The 16,885-nt window shown below is 32.1% G+C and overlaps 2 pseudogenes; one reads left to right on the top strand and one right to left on the bottom strand.

Moving 5' to 3' along the window:
- Positions 1 to 736: 736 nt before the first annotated feature.
- Positions 737 to 3,138, bottom strand: LOC120115768 (annotated as a pseudogene).
- A 2,093-nt stretch (positions 3,139 to 5,231) lies between these two features.
- The window catches only part of LOC120115745, a 35,572-nt pseudogene continuing 23,918 nt past the window's right edge, over positions 5,232 to 16,885 (top strand).

Below are 16,885 nucleotides of genomic sequence, written 5' to 3'. Positions count from 1 at the left end.
ACAAAAAAATTTAAAATTATTTTAAAAGATTTTAAGACTACCAGGCTCGGTTCATAATTTTGAATGGCGAATAGCTCAATTTGAAAATGTCAAAAATTTTAATTTCCTCACCCCCACAAGCAGGTGATAAGAAGGACACCGATGAACTGAGAACTATGCAAGGAACACGAGCAATTAATTACTCTACTGTAGATCCTGCAAACATGGTAAGTCATCTATTTTGTTAATTAATGAGAAATCAGTGGTTGAACGGGAATTCTGTAGACCCTGCAGACATGGTATAAGTCTTCTGTTTGACTTTTATTTTGTTAGTTAATGCCTTCATGTGTAGTAATTCGTTGATAGTATATTAAATATTAATTCTTACTGAATCTATAAAACAATCTTAGTAATAAAAGGGGAAGTTAAAACAATCTTTAGGATCATAGGTTCAACCAGTTGTATTTAGAGGATTTATATGTTTTCAAATTAATTATAAATATTTTGAATAAATATTATCTTATAATCACCATGTACTATTAAAAAATACTAATTTTTATTTTTATCATGTAACCTAATCTTCTTGTTTTAATACTTTTATTGTGTATTAAAACATCAATAAAATAATCTTATTTGTATTCCTTAATGTCTCAATTTGAAGGGCTTCAAATTCAAAGTTACAACATAGAATCAACTCCATAACATATCAAGCTAAAACTGTGTGCTTTAATGGTTTTATGTTTATACATGTTCAACAGATACGGAGAACCACATCCAATCATTTGATCCACTCTCACTATGCAGCAGTGTCTGGCTAATCATAAATAATCAGAGACTAATTGTATAACCCTTTTTCGCAAAACAAAAACTAAAACATGTTCCAAATGAAACCTTAACTATCATTTGTCTAGCTCGTAGTCTCCCACAAATCTTCTCCAAAACCAGTGTTCTTTCCACAGTTGTTCCATTTTCTCGATCGGTACATTTTAGTCTCTGGCAACAAGAAGTATACAAATGTAGTCATCAGAGCCACCCATCCGCCGAAAAAGAAGAAAATCCCTGCTTTCATGTGGCAAAGCATAGCGAGAAAAGTTTGGCCAACAAGGAAACAAAAGAGAAAACTGACTGCTACCGTAATACTTTGGCCCGCGGAACGGATCTCCAGTGGATAGATCTCACTAGGGATTAACCATCCCAAAGGACCCCAGGACAATCCGAACCCGGATATGTATATACATACCAAAACTAAAACCACATAAGCACTCGCCTTGCTTAATGCACCATGATCACCCAATAAAGCTGTCATAAACCCTCCGATTGTTAGTTGTGTCGCAAGCATTTGAATTCCCCCGAGCATAAACAGTACTCTTCGGCCATGCTTATCGACTACGAACATAGATATGAATGTACAACTAACATTGAAGCAACGAATCACAACTGCAGACAAGAGTGAAGCACTTTCATGTTGACCGATTGTCCTGAATAGTACTGGAGCATAGAATGTAATGACATTAATCCCCGTCATTTGTGCGAAAAATGGTATCGCTGCTGCCATTACCAGTTGAGGCCTATACTTCCTTTGCATGATTTTTTTGAATGGGTATTTGACTGCTTTTGAGATTAAACTTGCTTTGATGAGATCGTCCAGTTCTTTTTGGACATCTTTTGTGCCTCTTATTTGCTGAAGCACACGTTTGGCCTTTTCCTGGTTATTGTTATTTTCAATCAAACTGTTTGGTGTGTCTGGGAGAATAATTGCACCTAAGGTCAGGATTGTGGCTGGAACTGCAACCATGGATAGGGAGATACGCCAACCCCAACCGCCGTCAATCTTTTCCGTGAAAAAGTTGATGACATTAGCTATGAGTACTCCAATGCCAACTCCAGCATCAAATATAAAATTCATTGCTCCTCTGTGTTTAGGTAGCGCCATTTCAGAGATATAGACAGGGATTGACTGCAAAGCAAGTAAATCGGAGCATAAATAACCAGTAGATATATTTATAGCTATGCATATAACTCTTATCACTGAACATGTTATAGCACTATATTTTGTCACACTTTTGAACTGACAGAAGTTGATCATATGGTATGCTTAAAACCCGTGTCTGTGGAACTTTTATGGTCAGATTGGTCTAACAATGAATCAGTCTTCCACTCGTTTATTCGGCTACATATAGCAAGGAGGACATCCTACGGGTTTGGTAACCGGTACACTTGCCTCTAATTGAGCATGTACACTTTTTTCTATGTTTTTTCTCATGTATTCAAAAGATATTTATACAAGGGCTTAAATATGTTTCAGGCATAGGTGTTTGATGAATACTCCTTATGAAAAAAAGGAAAAGTTCGAGTAGCATAGACCATTGATGACAAGATTTATTGTAGCATTCTATTTTCACCAAATCAATGAAAGACAATTCTTATCTGCAGTTGCTACATATTCAACTCATTTCTACCCCGTGTTTTCTTTGAATTTCAGCAAGTAAATTTACCATCAAACTTGCACCATATGAAGAAGTAACAAAACAATGTATATTATAAGTACCTGGTTTCCAAATCCAAGTCCAATACCAAGAAAAATACGACCAAATACAAGCATATAGAGATTAGAAGCAGCTCCACCAAGGGCTGAACCAAAAAGGACAGCAACCCCTGCAACAAGCATCGATGCCTTTCGTCCAAAGGTCCGAGTCATAGTTGATGCAAAGAAAGAAGAAATAAGGCCAGATAGGTATAGTGAAGATGTAAACAAGGTCAACAGTTGGCTATCAAATTTGCAGTAATTGCTAATCTTGGTATCTTCTTTCATCCTTCGATACACATTTGGGAAGAATTTTTTGAGAAAAGGGTCCATAGAGGTCACTCCCCCTTCAAAACCAGAGTTAGATAAACAGTGTTAATGGCGGAAATTTAGACATGGGAGCATCTGAAACTTAAAACCCATAGCCCTAACACATGGATGGATAAATCGGACTGACCTGAAACTCCAAGATCGTAGCCGAAGATGAGTCCACCCGAGGCGGCCACAACACATGAGAGAACAGCAAGAAGGGTAATCCGGCCATTGTATTGCGCCCTTTCACCTGCTGTTCCATCTGAAAACGCCATTGCTAAAAGTAACCTCTGAGCTGCACTAAGCAAATAAATAAGATTATAAATAAGGTAAACAGCGGTAGTGGAACCTATGGAAAAAAGAGCCTTATGGTTGGCTCGGTGGTTGGTGGAGTAAATAATATCTCCATCTTCGTGTGGACTAAAAATGGAAGCATGCAAGTGGTTTTTGATTAAGCACGGGTTGTTGAATTTGTTTAGTGAAAATCCATGAGAGTTTGCAAGAACACAACATTAAAGGACATTGCAGTTGTGTTCTGAAACAATGTTTCAAGTATTAACAAGGAACACGATAAATTGGGTAAGTTTTTATCAAGGTTTTAACGGGTCTTGATTTTTTACCTTAAAACAAGATTATTTTGATCTTTGATTAATATAAAAATAAGTGTTTAAATTACACTTAAAATTAAGTTAGACATCTAAAGAATTTTTTATTAAATTTTTTAGATATTTGTTGTTAAATTCGTCCGTTAAGTGATACATGTAAGACTTATAAAAATTTTAAAAATTTATTTAAAAAATTTTAAAATTTTATATGTTTGACATGTGTTACTTAACGGTCAAATTTAATGGTGTTAACAGTCCATGCATCTACAAGTATAATGTTAAAAAAATTAGATATCTATATTTAATGAAAAATTATTTAGACACATAAAGTTAACTTTAGTATAATTTAAGCAATTATTTTTACCTTTAAGCCTTGATTTTTTATGGTTAAATTAATTGTAATTTTATTTTTCAATCCTAAATATATATATATATAAGTCTTAGTACATCATTTAATAAGTTAGTATATGAAGTATAATACCTTGGATTTAAATTTTCAAATTCGTATTTATATAGTCTTCTGATCTTATGTTCAAGGAATATCCATAAATTAAAAATGTAAAAATAATTATTATATATTTAACTGAAATATGTTCAATAAATAATAGTAGACTAAGATTGACGACGGACAATCAAATATTTTCTCAATGAAAAAAAAAATTAGTTCTTTTAAATATTTTTTAAATAATTTATCATTTATATACCTTTTTTATTTTAAAATTTAAAATTTTATTTTTTATTATTGGTATCTCTATATTCATCTTTTGAATATTTTAATAATTTTATAGTATAAATTTAAATAATTTTTTTAGAAAACAATCTTCAAACCTTTATTACAAATTAATTAAATCTAACTATCATATTATCATCCACACTGGATTACTGTGTCAACATCTTAATAATTAATATTATTTTCTATTTATTAAAAAATCAAATTATTATTTTAGTTTAAAAATTACATTTAATACGGAAAGTTGATAGTATTTTTTTCAAAAGTTAATTTTTTTATTAATCTGAGAAATATAAGATAATATTTGTTTAAATATAACTTTTAATTAACTGACATTAAAAATTCACACCTTTATTATTCCTTATACTTAAATTTAAGACATTAACAAATAATAATAATTTTTTACCATCAAATAGTAAACGTGCAAGTTAAAAAAATCTTAAATAGTAATTCAATTATTATCCTTATTGACACAACTGGTTAAGTCCTATGGGCCCAACACTTCAATATGACAGCCAAAGGTCAAATTTGCTGGGCGGATTTGACAAATTAAAAGCTTAGAACGAGTGGAGTATTACTCCATCCATGGCTTCATCTTTTTCTTTGCTATTTATAGCTTTTGTGTGACAAACTTTAACAAATTGTTGACCAAGTGTATAACAGTTTCATTTTGGATATTAGAAAATTGTCAAGCACCGGATCACACCTTCTTCACACTGCTTTAGTTCCCAACACGTTAGCATCTACATCATGCATGGATCAAAATTCATATCAATTTGACTTGAATGCTAAAATTTTCATTTTCGTAACATAATCAGAGGGTTTCATTTTCTACCCTTGTGTATAAACTGATCATTGATAATAACAACATTCTCACATTGATAATAAGATCATTGATAGGTTCTAATGGGCAAAGATTCAACTTGCTTGAAATAATCGAGGAGGTGATTTTGTTTTTGATACAAATGGTGTTCTTTATTTTTGAAGAAGATTGTGTATGCCTGGTGATTCTGTGTTGAGGCGCGATATCTAGACCGAGACGCATAGTGGTCCTTTTGCTCTGCATCTGGGTGCTATAAAGATGTATTGCGATCTTCATGAGGTTTATTGGTGGCCAGAGTTGAAACACCAAGTTGTTGATTTCGTTTCGAGTGAAAATCAAACATCAGTATTCTTCCGATTTATTACAGCCTATCAGCCTTCTGGAATGAAAGTGTGAAAGGATCATTATTGATTTTGTTTTGGGTTTGTCTTTGACCCGTCAAAGAAAGATTAAGTTTTGATCATTGTTGATCGTTTTTTTTCAAGTGTGTGTATTTCCTTGTTGTGTGTACGTCTTATTCGTTGTCGTATTTAGTCGAATTGTTTATTGTTGAGATTGTGCGTCTGCATGGTGTTTCGCTTTCGATTATATCAGATCGTGATCCGCGTTTTACTCGAGATTTTGAAAGAGTTTACAAGAAGGTAAGAGGATACGAAAGGTGAGGTACATATTAGAAACAAAGCGATTTATTTCCAGAAAGGAGTGTATAAGGTTGCTACCATGCCTTTCACACCATGTTTGTGTGTTTTTTTAACTTTGGATGTACGACATGCTCAACTGAATATGGTTGTTTCACCCCTAAATTATTTTTGGGAGGTGTATCGTGTTAATATGCATCTTTAACAATGATGGTTGTTGCAGATGTCACTTGCTCACTTTCTTTACTTACCTGCACTAATCGGCAAGAAAGTGGGAGATGTTGTTGCTTATCTTGGTAATCCTATGTGTCCATATGCTCATGTGCATATTTTAGAAGGATGCAGGAATTTATGTTAGGGGTTTGAACTTAAAAAATTATTAAAAATTTAAAGGTGCGAAATTAGGTAATTTATACAAGATACAAAGAAAATACTAAATATATAAGGGAATTTAAAACTTTTAGGGGTGCAACTGCATCCTCCAACACCCTATCGGTCCATCCCTGGAGCAGATTCTTCCAGCGGACAAAGTTACGCCAGTTCCACCCTCCATTGATCATGTTATTGTTGTATCCATCATGCTGAAGTATATAGCCGTATTGTTGTTTCCCTAATGTCAAAGTGAAAAGACAAAGTCAGTTCACATTGAAATGAACATGGTTTCCATCATACAGGCATGCTTAACAACGTCAACAATCATCTCTGCCAAAGCTATATGAAAAATCTCTGTCTCGTTGAAATGATGCTGAACTTTATCATGTGCAGCTGCAGCTATATGAACTGGTGTTGCAGAAGAGAATATGAAAGAACGGCCCGTTCATCAGATAAGTTGGTTCCACCTTTTACTGTTCACATGGTTTTCAGACTGGTGTTAAAGAAATGAATATGGTATTCACAAAACAAAAAAAAAACAAATTTTTAATATATTGAAGAGCTACACTAAATTAGATCTTTCCTTTTTCCTAATAGGTTCTTGTAGTTTTACAAATGCCAGTACAAACAACATCATTTACAGATTTATAGACTAAATATTATGACTCTTATATATTGTATTTAATGTATGATATTATGTAATTAGTGTATAATATTGATTTATATATTATAAGATGTTCATATTTGTACATACAATTATAATGTTGATGAATAAATTATGAGAAAGTATACTATATCAAAATTCTACATGGGATCAAATATCTTAAAATAATTTTAGGATTTGGAAAATGGAAAATTTCTGGACTGTTTTGGGTGTTCCAAACATGGGTTTATTGTTCTTCAGAGGGAAAGGTTTGGAGGTTTTTTCGACTTCGCCAACACACAAGAGGACCATTGTGCGTCGATCAGTCAGCTACCAAGATTCGGTCACCAAATTTTGTGCAAGTAGGCCTCACATATCGTCAGAAGTATTCGTCGATTCTCCACCTGCAAGTGCATGGGCCATGGAGAACCGACGAATAAGTCAAAACAGAAATTTTAATGAGACTCTTTATCATATAGGATGAAAACAATAGATTAATTATGGAATTAATAGCATTATCTACGATAATAAAATTAGTATTTACCTTATTGATATATGATTATTAGGAATAGGGATGAGCATTCGATCGAGTCAAGTCTAATCGAGTTAAAAATTTCGAGTTATTCGGGTTGACTAGTCATATTTTATGACTCGAACTTAACTTAAAATTTTTTCAAATCGAGTTGAGTTTAAGAAATTCAAGTCGAGTTATTCGAATTTCTATACAAAATTTATTATAATTATTTATAATATTATGATGAATATTGATTCTAATTTTATCAACTTTCTTTAATCATAGTGTATATATATATATATATATATATATATATATTAATGTTATTTAATATATCAAATACAATATAAAATTATAAAATATATTTACAATATTATATTTTAAAGAAGGTATTTTGAGGGTAAAGTATTTATGAGAGTATAAAGGAGTGGAAGAAAGAATTTACAAACAATTGCAGTCAAAAGACCAAATTGAGTAAAATGAAAATTAAAAGATTATATAAAGAGAGAGAATACATTTTAGTAAAAAAAAATTGAATTTACATTTATATTCTATAGTGGTATAGGAGTATGTGGTTCAATTTTGGTAAAAAACGACTAAAAATTAAGGATGAATGGAAGAAATAAGAAAATCGTGAAAAGTTGAGGGACCCAATTGAAAATAGAAAATTTGTTATAAAAAGATGAATTGAAAGTACATAGATATTATACGATGGTCTGGGAGCATATGGTTAAATTTGGTAAAAGATAGACTTAAAATGAATGAGGAATTAAAGGAATTAGGAAATCAGGGACTAAACCATAAAAATGTCAAAATACTCAGTCAAATTTTTGGTTTTTCGAGTAACTCGAAAATTTTAAATTTCAACTCAACTCAGACTCAAAAACCAAATTGATAATTTGAGTTGACTCTAATAACTCAAAATTGAAAAAACAATCAATTTTTCGAGTCGAACTGAGTTTTAATCACCCCTAATTGGGAGTGTCGACACCGCTTTTCGCTCGGGCGGGGAAAGACCAATACCGACTTAGGATTTTTTTCTTTGAAAAGAATTTTGAAATGTGAGGAGTCCACCAATTATTTGAGGTGCGATTGGGACACCATAAAAGCTAGGTGATTTAATAAAACATTTTATTTTATCTAAATACCAAGTTTTAAGGTATGCGAAAATCCAAAAATCAGGTTCGGGAGTCGGTTATGCATGGGGAAGGATTAGCACCCCCACAAGTGCCCAAAAATTGGTACCTTGTTGATTACTCTATATTTAGAATTGGAAATTTTGAGTTTGAACTTTGTTTAATTTAAAAAATCATTATAGATGCAAAGTTGAAAATGATATTTGTTTATTAAGGTCGATAGCATTCGCCCCCTAACATAAGTGCGGGAGATGAACTATTGTGCCTAATAACCGGACATTGTCTTAATTTTAGAAATCAAGATGCGATCTTGAAAAAGATGTCAACCTATTTTGGGAATCACCAGTAGTCACCCCTTGAGCATACTTGCGGGAGATATACCATTAATTCCCTAATAAGTGAACATTACCTTAGGTTTAAAAATAAAATGCAATCAAACAATTTTTTATTCATCCTAATTAAGATAAGGGTAAATTAAGACTTTTTCTACCTTAAAGTATCAAATTATGAAATTAAGGAACCTAAAGCTCAAGCCTAAAATGTAGGTTCTAATATTAACCCTATTTGATTTTTAATCAATTATTGAATCGAATAATCGGGATGGTCCCTTGAGCATTTAAGCGAGGGCTGACTCGAATTATTCTCTAAATTAAAAGGACTATATTGAAATCTAACTAAAAGTGGAGGCTCTATTTGACCTATTTGATTATGTCGATCTTAAAGGTTAATCGATGTTCAGGGACTAAAGGGTCAAAGTTCTAAAATATCGAGTTCTAAGAGACTAGAAGTTCAAGGACCTAAATCAATAATTCCTAAAGTTTGCAGACTAATTAATAAACCAAAATGCTAAGTATTGTCTAAATTAACCTATTTAAAAAAGGAATTAAACCTAAAGTGTCCTTTTGTTTATAGAAAATATCAATGATTTACAAATTTTAAAATGTCGAGCAATCGATTCGAGTAATCGGGCATCTTATGTGAAAACTCGACTCGAATTGCTCCCTAATTAATAACTAGGGTGTCATCCTAATTTTTAAGTCCGATCTGATTTATTAACCTAATCTAAGAACGAAATGTAAAGACTAAAACTATGAAATATTAAATCATTTAATAAACCAAATTAAAATAATAAAAAAACATAAAACACAACATAAAAAGTAAAATAAGCATAAATACAAGGACCAAATTGCATGAATATCAAATTACCAAGATAACAAAAATAAATTAGACATATAATAAGGGCTAAATTAAAACAAAATGAAATTTAATGGTTAAATCTAAAAAAAATAAAAAAATAGTTTAGGAAATAAAATGCAAAAACACGTGAAAGTTACAGGGACTAAAAGATAATTATCTATTTTATTTAAGCCTAAAATAACCTATTAAACTAAAATGGAAAAAATACAAAATCAGTCCACATGAATTAAAACAAAATTAAAAAGTCACTACACATGAATAAAGTGTAAAAACACGCCTAACTTAAAGGGACCAAACAGAGAATAACCCAAAAATAAAAGCATGCATGAAAAAGAAAAATAGCAATTTTAAACCCTAAAGTTGACCATAATACAAAAACATGCTAAAGTTAGAGGGACTAAAACATGAATAACCCAAAAATTACAAATCACGTAAGGAAAAGGGAAAATAGTAGTTTTGGTCCCTACAGGTGACCAAATTGCAAAAACACGCTAAACCTAGGGGGACCTAAGCGTGATTTTACCCTAAATTACTTCTATAAATACCAACTTTTTTTAATTTATTTAAAAAACAAAAAAAAAATATCAAATGCTCTCCATTCTCCCTCTGTTGGCCTACTGCCAGCCGCCCCGAACCTTTCTCTGGACACTTTTTGATCGCCACACGCGGTGGTCAGAATACTCAAAATAACCGAAAAATTACAACTAACCTAGATCTACTAACCTATGACCTTTATTAGGGCTTATAACCACCAAAAACACCTCAAACCAACCCAAACTCCTCAGTTTCCCCGGACTCCGGCGACACCTCTCCGACTCAGGTAAACCTAGATATGTTATTTTTTTATTTTTTAGTGTTTTTTACTACAAACATGCTTTGTTTGTTTGATTCGACTAAAAAAACCTCCATTTTTATTTGTTATTCAAAATCTATGGTGAGTTTCGACCCACTATATTACTTTTTTTTAAGAAAACGAAACTAAAATGTTGGCTTTCGAAGACTAAAAAAAACTAAGAACAATAAAGGTAGAAAAAAACTATTTGAAAAGAAGAAAAAATAACCTTGAAATGTTGTTTATTGTTTCGGAAAATCAGTGTTACAACAGAGTTACAACCAACCCCCTAAATAGTCTTTAATGCATTAGTTTTATACCCATTTACAAAGAAAATACAATGGTAGCTATCTTGTTTGCTTGTTGGTTGTTTCTAATGCAGGGGTTGAGTGGAGTGTTTGGGCAGCTGGCGTGCGTGGGCCATTCTGTTGGTATTGGGGCAGAGAATGGTGGCCACTGGTTGGGGGATTGGGCGGCTCTCTTAGGGTTAGGGTTAGACTCGGGTTGGGTCTAGTTTTGGGCCTCGGGGTCGAGTAATTAGGCTGGGTTTTGGGTCGGGTTTGAGTTTGGTTTGGTTTGGGTCTTAGTTGGATTTTGGTTTGGGTTTTATTTTGTAAAGGGCATGAGTTTTATTTTGAGGTTGATTTGGTTTGGGCTTGAGTCCCAGTTGTAAAATAAAAAAAAATGGCGATTACATTGCATGGAGCAATTGATAAAAAAAATATTATTTTGGATAAATTTACCATGCCCAATAATTCAATAAGGCAATCATCAATATTTTACTTTTAAGAGAGAGGAAAAATATTTTATAACTATAAATATCGTTTTTTATAACTATGAATATCGTTTGTTTAAACACTAAATTATTTACAATATATTTAACAATTTCATAATAAAATATATTTTAAAATTATTTTCAACCAATTATTTTCTCATTGCTCTGCAATCATGTTTTAATTTGTAATTAATTTTATGCAAACACGATAATTGATGGTGTTTTAATTTCAATGTGCCAATAATGTGCTGCCACTTTTTGAATAAATGAACTGCCACATAGAACTGTCATTATAATTGTGTCCTATTATTGTTATAAAATTTAGGGTATAAATGGTCCCCGACTATAAAGTGATGCTTTGTTGAGTTTCTCGACTATTAAAAGTTACAAAATGGTTCATTGACTATAGGATGTTGCTTTGTTGAGTCCCCCGACTATTAAAAGTTACAAAATGGCCATCTGACTATTTATATGTTCCAAACTCGTCATTTTCTGTTAAAATCGTCTGAGCTATATGTTAACCTGGTGACCTTTTGTATGTTATAAAATGGTAACCCGACTATTTTGTAACTTTTAATAGGCGATGGATTCGACAAAGTATCACCCTATAGTCGAGGGCTATTTATGTAATTTACCCTAAAATGTATATATATATTGTTAAAACTCAGGAGAATATGAGTAGAATAATTTCTTTTGTATATTAAGTAAAGTTTACAACTGGTATATATATATACAAAACTAAATATTCCGTGTAACTAACTAACAAACTAGTATTCAATTTCAAAACTATCTAACTGTCTAGGAAATGTTCAACACCCCCCTCAAGTTGGTGGTTGGAAGACATCTTTCACCACCAACTTGGAAACCAAATATTCATGTTGATATACTCCCAGGGCTTTAGTCATCAAATCTTCCAGCTTCTCATTTGAACGAACATGTTTTGTTTGTATGCTGTAATCTTAAATCTTTTCAAGAACATAGTGATAGTTAATTTCTATATGCTTTGTTCTCTCATGAAAAATCGGGTTTGCATCTATTTGAAATGCTGCTTTGCTATCAAATTTGAGTCTTGTTGCTCATATTTCCTTTTCTCCAAGCTCATTTAGTAAACCTTGCAGCCATGTCACTTCTGTCGCTGTTACAACCATACTTCTATATACTCATCTTCGGCTGAAGACCTTGCTACAGTACTTTGCTTCTTTGACTTTTAGGAAAGAAGAGAATTTCCAAGCTTTATACAAAATCCAGTTACTAATCTTCTGGTTATGGGAATGCCCCCAATCCGAGTCACAATATGCAATGATTTGGCTTTTATTTAATGCATCAAGCAAGATTCCTTGTCATGGATTTTTTTACATATCACACACCTTCATAGCAACTTCTAGCCTTTGGGTTGATGCATAATTGACTCAAAAAAATGCACTGTAAAGGTTATGTATGGCTTAGTGTGAGTGAGATAAATTAATCTTCCCACCAAACTTTGAAATACTGCCTTATCTTGCAGCACATGATCACCACTTTCAATTGTTTCTTAGCTTTTATCATACTCCATTGTAGTTAACTTTTTGTTTTGTTCTAGTGGAGTTGGAGCAGGTTTAGCAGTACTCAAACCAATGTCTGCTATTAATTCAATGCATATTTTTTTTGATTTAAGACAATCCTCTCCTTTAATCTAAGAACTTCAAAACCCAAAAAATATTTTATTTCTCATATATCTTTCATTCTAAAACTTCTATAAAAGATATCCATTAATTCTCCAATCAAGTTTTCATCGCTGCCAGTAATTAGCAAATCATCAACATATGCAAGTAAAATGATAATATTTCACCCTTCAGTTCGGTGAACAAAGAATATTCATAGTTATTTTGTTGGTATCATTCTCTTTGCAAAGCTTCAGTTAACTTCATGTTCCACTGCTGTGAAGCTTGCTTCAAACCATAGAGAGATTTTTGCATCTTACACACCTTAGACTCCCCCTGGCTGCAAAAACCTTCTGTGTAACACCCCCGACTCGTACTCGACACGGATACGACTCTGAGGTGTCACATTGACTTTTCAACTCTTTGAATCTTTGAAAATTTTGACTAAATTTTGACTTTTATTAGAAAAAATGAAAACACATTTACAAAACATATAAGAACATCTACAAGTTAAACATTTATAGTACATGCTAACCAAGTTTACCATAACAAAAAACATACAATTCAAAACTCTCTGATCTAATAATCTTCACCAGTATGCTGCCCTTTCCTTGCTTACTCGACTTACACCTTGAATCTCTTTGGACCTATGTGTGAAAACAATCACACGCTAAGTCTATGATTTAGTGGGGCATAATGAGTATAATAAAGCACTAAAATATTTATGTAACTTTTTCAAAATAAAATTAAGTGTAAAAGCACTATTTTTCATAACTTATAATATATTTTACTGAACATTAATTACTTTATAACTATTTGATACTTGATTTTACATTTCCTTAAAAAAATTTCATATCAAATCCAATAGACATTTCATGAACATTTTATATTGTTACTCATTGTTCAAATTATATTAATTTGATTTATTAGCCCAACGTAGATTGCTGAGAACTTAAGGTATGTGAGTACATTGAGGTTGTGCACTAATGCAGTCACCGCTGCTCACATAATTTGCACCGAAGTGCCACATATTTGTCTCGAATGACCATATAGATTTATCCAGAAGGACCACTTAGATTTGTCTCGAATGACCACATAGAACCCTCGACTCTTGGCATGCCAACTATATCCCTAATTCTCATCAAATACTTTGGGCTTATTCCATATAATTATCTAACATATCGTAATTCAAAATGTCTTTTATTAACATATATCACATTCACGTAGAATAATTCCACATAAGCTAAGGTTTCTTATCACATATTCACATAGAGCTTATTCTCATATTATTTCATTTCACATAGCATTTATCCATATCATATATTCACAATCATATATTAGTGCAAAATCTTTTCACATATACTCATTTCATTTCACCTGATCTTTCTCAACTTATCATTTATTCACATAGATCATATGCTCATAACATTTCATATACCATTATTCAAATTATCATTTCTTCCATAAAAAAACATGTTCACAATATTCATATTTTTATAGTATTTCACATGGGATATATATATATACTCATAGGAATGAAATTTAAAATTTCTTTTAAAATATGATTTAATTAAAATAATAAATAATACCACTTGTTTAAAAGCATATGAGGTTGGCTTCTCACAAGCCATCCTCCAATCATATATAGAATAAATAAATAGCACTCACCTTTACCTCACTTAAGCCCTATGCAACTCCTTTTCACTTTCACCTTATCCTTATCCGTTAATTAGTTCGGCACTTGCTTTCAATCAAATCTACACATTAACATTATCAATATGAATATCGGAGCTCAATTAATATCTAACCAATTAACCTTTACTTAAGTGAAATGAAACACCAAATTTAACATTTTAGACTGAATAATATTGGCACTCTTTCTGTAGTACTGATATTTCTCTTATATGGTACCGATACCTACTTTAGTATCGATACCATTTCAACATTCTGGAATTTCACTTTACTTACAGTATCGATACCTTATCCTTGGTATCGATACCTTCACATCAGTATCGATACTTCTTCACTAGTATCGATATTGTTCATCCAGTTAATACTATTTCCTTCAATTTACCCTTATAGTATCGATACTGTTCTTCCAGTACCGACCCTTACCCAGAAATCACTTATTTCATTTTGAAATTTACCCAAAACTAACTTAAATCTCTTACCATTAACTCTATATATTCTTTTAAACTCCTTATCACTTACCCCAACTAACTTATATCCAATAATCTCCTTATAAGATCCAAATTTATTCATATAACTCTTGAGATTAAAAATCATATCAAATTTTCAAACGTGTTCTCAATCAATTCTAAGACTTCAATTATCTTAATTAGGCATTTGACAAGTCAAATATGCCTTTAAAATCAAGTTACTAATCGAATTCCATTCTCACTTAAAAACCCACTTTACTAATTCACCAATAATTCCTCAATACTTTATCTTCTAATCATCTTTAAGCTTCCTTAAGTTTCTATACCACCCAAGGATTAAAAACCAACTAAAAAACGAAAGAAAACCTAACTTGAAAATTAACTCACCTTAACAATGGAGCTTCACATGAAGAGAAAAAAAGAGAAGACAAGAAGAAGAGTATCCAGAAATTTCCTTTCCCCCATGTAAATATCTTTAGGAAATGAATTTTAAATTCTTTTCTTGTTAAAAGACTATAATACCCCTCCATTATTCACTATTTGATAATAAGTCCTAAATAAAAATTCCAAAATTAATCCTTGATGTAACCCCTAGACCCGGCCTATCGTTTCGACTAAGTCTAGTGGATCACATTATGATTCTTTAAGATATTTTTCCGAAACCGTATTCAATCAATGTAAAATCACATTATAAATGACATGAAATTATAATAAATCATACTATCAAAACCTAACTTGTAATATAATACCAATAAGTAATAAATTAATTTAAAACATATCTTAAAAATCAAATCACGATAAACCGAATAGTAATAGCAAAAATGTCATCATATTAAAATCCCATACTTTAAAATAAGGTCCATGTTAACAAAATAAAGTCAACTTGCAAAGTAAAAACATTACAATCAGATATACTTCAAGAGATATGTTGATCCTCCAAGTGCTCAATCCAGGGTATCTAACCAACAGTATCTGAAAGGGGGAAAACATTTTCGAAAAGTGAGCTAGGCTCAGTGTGTCCCAACATTACCATAAAATTACAATAGGTACACTAAACAAATCATAGTCCATTAAGTCCCATAAAATTATGCAGTAAATCTCTTTACAAAGCGTTACTTAAGGGAACATCTTAGGGCCTGAGAGCCTACCAAGATAGATTTCGGGCGTGTGGGCCTACCTAAGAACACATCTTAGGGCCGCAGGGCCTACCCGAGAATGATCTCAGGGCCACAGAGCCTACCTAAGAGTCACATTAGGTCCGTAAAATTTTCCAGCTTGATCAGAGCTGTACTTATAAATTCGTATTCAAAAATTCAATTGCACCGTGTTATAAATTCCATTAAATCCATAAACATGGTAATCATATACCATTTCAAAACAAATATCAGATAATATCATAATCCATAAAATCACATTAAATCGGGCATCAACAATACGGTAACCAAAGAATTCAGTGTACCACATATTAAAACAAATAAATCAGTTCAGTAATAAATAGGGAACACACCTCGATAATAGTTTCAAATAGTATATCTACTGATTGCTGGTTTCACCACGCTCTGCTATAGTTTTCGAACCTATTTTGTAGTAACACTATATTACTTATGGGTACATAAATAAATCTCTAAAATCATAAAATTTACGGGTCTTTGTTGAATACTGGCATACGTGGTTTAACTGATCTAGAAGAGCTGGGTCGAGCTGTTGAACGATCCGGAGAGTCCGTGTACCTTCAAATAATAATAATTTATCAGCCCCAAATCTTACTTAATTGTTCAAAGCTAAAATTCTTAAGTATATAAGCACTTTCTGGGGTTGACTATCAATTTGGAGGATTTAGAGTCTGAATTTGGCCAAACGGATTGCGGAATCGGAATCAGACGTCGAAAAACATAAAGTATGACTTTTCGAAAATTCAAATTCTTGGTCAAAGTCAAAGTCAACCAATTTGACCGTCAATTTGGAGACCTTCGGGTTCGAATTTAGTGAAACGGACTGCGGAAATG

This window comes from Hibiscus syriacus, unplaced genomic scaffold (genome assembly GCF_006381635.1).
Source record: "Hibiscus syriacus cultivar Baekdansim isolate YM2019G1 unplaced genomic scaffold, ASM638163v2 tig00110271_pilon, whole genome shotgun sequence".
NCBI classification, from domain to species: domain Eukaryota; kingdom Viridiplantae; phylum Streptophyta; class Magnoliopsida; order Malvales; family Malvaceae; genus Hibiscus; species Hibiscus syriacus.
This window is presented reverse-complemented; position numbering and strand designations above follow the sequence as displayed.